Source organism: Ricinus communis, chromosome 10, assembly GCF_019578655.1.
Source record: "Ricinus communis isolate WT05 ecotype wild-type chromosome 10, ASM1957865v1, whole genome shotgun sequence".
Classification (NCBI taxonomy): Eukaryota; Viridiplantae; Streptophyta; class Magnoliopsida; order Malpighiales; family Euphorbiaceae; genus Ricinus; species Ricinus communis.
In genome coordinates, this window is record NC_063265.1 from 23,744,489 (window position 1) to 23,750,173 (window position 5,685).

Sequence of the window (5,685 nt, forward strand, 5' to 3'; positions counted from 1 at the left end):
TGATAAATCACCAATCATACAAGGGATAGTAAAACTCCCTGGATCTAAATGCGTCAAACAGTGGCGTTTGTTCGGAGAATAGCTGATAACACTCATTAAGCACCACTGACAAGATCCTCCAACTTCCCTCTTGTTGCTCAAAATCTCCTTTAAAACTTGGTGTGACAAGACTGAAATTGCCTCAACAAAAGGTAAGTTAATTTTCAATGTCATGCCGAGCAAACTTACTTGTGTGCTTGTCCACCATATCACCTCTCACCTTCCTTCTTCATTCTATCTGAAGGTGTCCTTCCTGTGGCTGAGGCACCGATTGTATTATCCCGCTAAAAAGGCCGAAGAACTCCAAATTTTACCTAAACGCTGACTAGCTGCAATGCCCCTCTCGGGTTTGACTACTGTAGGCGGCGATCTCACATCTTAAGAAATTGGCCTGGGAATTTGATTCTGCTGGATAGAGAGATAGCCTCACAAACTTCATGAGCTCCTCTAAATTTGACTTCTTTTCTTGGGGAGGAGGAGCTTGTGCCCGCATTATTGTTCCTCCAATCGAAGTGGGGTGATTGCGCCATCCAGGGTTGTATGTATTACTTTGTAGGGGTTATTCGCTGTCTTGGGGCATTCCCATATAATCAACCTGTTCAACATCGGGAAGATATAGTAGAATTAGATGGAAAACTAATAGAAGATGAAGCAAACATACCTCCAGTCTCTGGCCCACAAACTTCGAGCGCTTGCACGCCGTGTAACTCTGGAGTTGGTCGATCTTCTTGCTCGGCTCCACTCTGAGCTGTATCTTTGTAGAATCAACTTGGTTGACCTCCTTGTCTTCACTGGTCGGTTCTAAAGGATTGCCATTGATAGTTGTTCATGGCCATTTCCTCTCAGTTGAGCTTGCTCGCGCCCATCGCTTAGCGCCCCCACTGCGAAAGATCCACTCATCTCGCGGTCACCCACTGTAGAAGGTCTCGACCATCTGCACTCCATGCAGTCACTCCAAGTGATGTGGGCAGCATCTCAAAAGATCTTTAAATCTCTCCATGCATTCACATATGCCATCATCAAACCGCATAAAAAAAGATATGTCATTTCTAAGTTTAGCGGTTTTAGCGGGAGGAAAATACTTATATAAAAATTTTTCCGACGCCTTCTCCGTATGAGTAATCGTGGAAGAGATTGCAACCATCTCTTTGCTCTGTCCCTCAAGGAAAATGGAAACAATCTCACCGAATGGCATCATCGGTTGTTCCATTTATTTTGAATGTGTCACAAATCTCCAAAAGTTGGAGATATGTGCATTGGGATCCTCACGGGCAATCCTCCAAACTGCACGCTTTGTTGGATCATCCGGATAACATTGGCCTTTATCTCAAAATTGTTGGCGCTCTGCGTGAGTTCCTATACTAGTTTCGTCCCCATCCAGAGATGGTCGAGCAAACTCGTATACATCGTCCTCGATCCTCGTCGGTGGGGGTCATGGTTTTCCATCGTGTCTAGTCTATCCACAGGTATCTCGACCTCGATCTCCTCTTCTAATTGCAGCCTCTTCCCAAGAGTCCGGGGATCGCCTGGATCGGATAGAGGCTCTATAAGATTCGAGTTTGAGCTCCACAGTCATAAACTACCCGAAACCGAAAGTCCACACAACCGCGATCAACAAAAATAATATAATAATAAATAATAATAGAATTAAAGAATAAATGAATAAAACAAATAATGACTAAATTAACACAAAAACAATTCACTCTAGTTCACGTTCTGGGTTCGACCAATGAACGCGCAAAAACTTGATGGGTTCTTTATGCAACCTACACCTAAGGCATGGAACCTGAAGTGAGCTAGCAATAAGTAGTATCAGTCGTATCCACGAGATCGGGTGAACCTAGAGTTACTACTCGCTATGTTATCTAGTCCGAAATAGGGTGTGAAAGTTCTAACATACCGGTAATGGTTATGAGTGCAATTAAGTAAATGAAGGACAACAATGGACAATTAAAAGACAATTGTAAAGAGAGAAATAAATCCAAAAGGGAGCCTAAGTGATGGAATTCTAAAGACGAATTTTATGGATTGCCGATCTTGCTGGTGCCTAAATCACGAATTGAATCCGGTTCCTCTCTCGAGCTTCGGATTCCTAAACTGCACTAACCTAATGGAATCTCTTCCTATCGAGTTATCTACAAATTAGCATTAAGTATGATTTAAGACTATTAAGAGTTGTTAGTTCTTAATCCGGCGGTAAATCAACCTCATCTCTAAGTGTTAACTACACCATACCTTACTATTCAAAATCCGGTTTGTAACAAGCATTTCTCAATGTCAAGAAACAACCTAATAAACAATTAATCCAACGTCTCAAATTAACCGCATTAAACTTTTATTCTTGAATAGCAAGAAGATTGCAAGAATGACAATTATAAAAAAACTAACAATTAAGCATAATCCATCAACAAAGGTGAACCCTAATGGATTCGAAAGATCTAGTCGCTCATGTTCATAGTCAAAGCAATTAAAGAACAAAATAAGGAAAAACAAATTAAAGGTATACGCCCTTCTCTTCGTCGAATGAGAAACCCTAAATTTGCAAATTCAAAATCTCAAACCCTAGTTGCCTCTTGAATGCTCCCAAAGTTTTTCTTGATCTTGAATTCGATGTTGGTAATAAATGGAATCCCCCTTCAATTGATGAAAATTGATCTCCAGTCTGCAATTGAGGTATAGGAAATATTTGATTAAGTGTGTGTCTTGGAATTGAGTCCAAAAATCGTCTTTTCAATTAGAATTCAAAATCGCCTATATAGTTGATTCGTACGGTAAGTGTTGTCTTGAGTCCAGCTTCCGAGCCACCAGTGGTCGCGCCCAAGGCGGCGATCCACCCGCGAGAGCGTGGAGGCCGGTGGCTCTGACGCGGCACGAATGGGGGATAGCCTCTTGATAATTCGGGTAGGAGCCAGGGCGTGCTTGTTCTCGCCCAATTTGATGGATTTTGCTCCGTAATCCCACGTATTTCCCTCGATCGATGGTGTCCTTGAAATGACACCGAAAACACACACGTGATTCTAGCATAAAACGGGATAATCATGCATAAAAATGTGAACAATCGGGCATGAAAACATGTATATGAATAGCTTATCGAACTGTTATCAGTGCGATTGTGTAGTTAGTACTATTATCTACTACTATACTAAGGTTCCTGCTTTAAAATTGAAGGTACTAATGCTTAAACATAAAAGGATCCATGTCAGTATTGTATCAATTTCTGAATCTCAGAGCCTTCTGGATTCGATGCTAAAAAATTTTAAAAATATAACTTTAATCTCATCTTTAATCAACCATATTTAGAGAAAATATTATTATCAACCTAAAGAAAGCAACATGAAAATCTGAATTAAAATTGCAATCACATTCTTAACAACTGTTTTGCAATGATCAACAGTATAACAATTCATTCAATGTTTAAATACAAACCATTAAAATATATGTTCCTGCTAGCATAAAAATATTTCGCGGGATGACAATCATTAAAATAAAATATTTTTCAGCACGCATTGACGACCAATCTACCCATCAAAATAAAAATAAAAAGAAAAAGAAAAGAATATATGACTGAACAACGAAACTGAGCTGATTATGGAAAGAGATACTAAAGAGGAAGGAAGAGCGTCTATACGAGCCAATTATTGCATTTCTTTATGAGCCAATTATGGCGCTAAAGGGAAGGCGTCTAGGTGAACCAATTTCTTCATTCTTTCTTTTGATTTTCCATTAGAAATTTGCTTTAGGGATTTTGTCTTTCCGAATTGAAAATTGAGAGGTGCGGGTGATGATTAAAGAGGAAGGGCGTCCTCACGTGGCCGAATTTCTTCCTTCTTCCTTTTGATTTTCTATTCAGAAATTTGCCTTAGGAATTTTGTCTTTCTAAATTACAAAATGGAAAGTGCGGCGGTGTATTCTAAAAAGGAAGACGGTGTGTTCAAATTGTTAGATGTATGCTTGATGTATGTGGTAAGAAAAGATATTAGGGTTAAGTTAGTAGATAGTAAATTATAAATTTAATATTATAGTATGTATATTAGTATCAGTATACTATATGATATATTAATATATAACTTATATTTTTTTTATAGAGTATAAAGTACATTATAATATTATAGTTATTTTTAATATGTAGTATTTCTTTTTCGATAATACTTGCTTGAATTATATAAAATGATAAATATAAAATAATTTTTTTATAGAGTATAAAGTATTTTTATAATATTATAGTTATTTTAATAAGTATTATTTATATAATATAAATAATTATTAATAAATATATGTAAAAAATTTTGTTCTCACGGTTGATGCAACCAAGGATGCATCTAAGTCAATAGCATGGATCCACTAGCTTATGGAGGACCAATGACACGAGCAAGGAGTAAAAAGTTCAAGCAAGCCTTAAATTCTTATTTGGAGCATGTTTTGAAGATGGCTAATGATGGTGCTTTTAATGAAGATAACAACGCATTGAAGATAGTGACATTAATTGCTATTAATGAAGCTTAAACTTCCGGGTCATGGAACAAGGTCAAGGTCAAAGATCGGGATCAAAGTCAATGGGTTTTCCTAGGGTTTCTCTACAGAAGCATTGGCCGCACATTAGGGTTTAGTTTAGAAGCATTGGAGGTCTCACCCCAACCCTGAGCCACTTAGAGAAGGACAGCACATTAGAATCTTTTAGGGTTTGATTCTTTATTGCTTATCTTTTAGTCCTTTTCAGGGTTAGAATCATTTTAAGACTCTATAAATAGAGCTATGTATTTCGACTAAAGCACATAAGATCAATATACATTTCTGAATGAAGTTTTATTTGAGTTGTTAACTCTTATTCCTTAAGGTGTTCCTTATTGAATTTCTTGAGATTAAATTAACTTGTTTGATTTAGTTTTATATCTACATGTTTGATCAATCAATTAACTTTTTATTAGTTTCTTGAGTTGTTTGAACATTCTTCATCTATTTATAACTAAAGGGCTTAGTAGTTCTATTGCTAAGTTTGTTAGTTCCATAATCAATTGCAAACTTTCAAGTTAGATTTTGGGGCGACAAATTCGAACTTATTGGTAAGGGTGCTTCCTCTTAAATAGGGAGAGCGTTTATCAGTTTGATTTTCGCACCATTACTTATCTTGGTGTTTGAGCGTATGAGTTCGAGTTAAGTATCATTTGGTATCGGAGCCAAACTTGTAAGTTGGTTCATTTTTTCAATTAAAGAGTCTATCTTCTATTTCATCTCAATTTCACATTATAAATAAAAAAAGTATACTATTTTCATTCGCATACAAGGCGATTTTCAAAAAAAGGAAGGAACGAAAAACTAACCCTAACCATTTGTGTTGGGTAGTTCTTGAAGAATTAACTCTTGATTGATTCATTCGCAATTCCTTTTAATTAATTGCTCTTCATTCTTATAATTCTAATTTGGATAATTTTGTTTGTTTTCTCTTAAAAAGCTTTTCTTTTGGGTTAATTGAGTCTTGTTCGATTAGTTGTAAGCTTATTTTGTTCACACACTTATAATTCGTTTTATTGATTCACAAGTGTTCATTGAACTTCGAATTAATAAAGCGTTAAGAGGATGTAATGTGAAAAACTTGTTCTTGTGATTACTAAAACAATTTGATTTAATTTCTATAAGGAATTCAATTCT

At 36.6% G+C, this 5,685-nt stretch overlaps 1 non-coding gene across 1 annotated transcript; it reads left to right on the forward strand.

Moving 5' to 3' along the window:
* The first annotated feature begins 990 nt into the window (after nt 1–990).
* Nucleotides 991–1,096, forward strand: LOC125368707. Its single transcript, XR_007214473.1, has one exon. It is a non-coding gene; the product is annotated as a small nucleolar RNA R71 (small nucleolar RNA).
* Nucleotides 1,097–5,685: the final 4,589 nt, after the last annotated feature.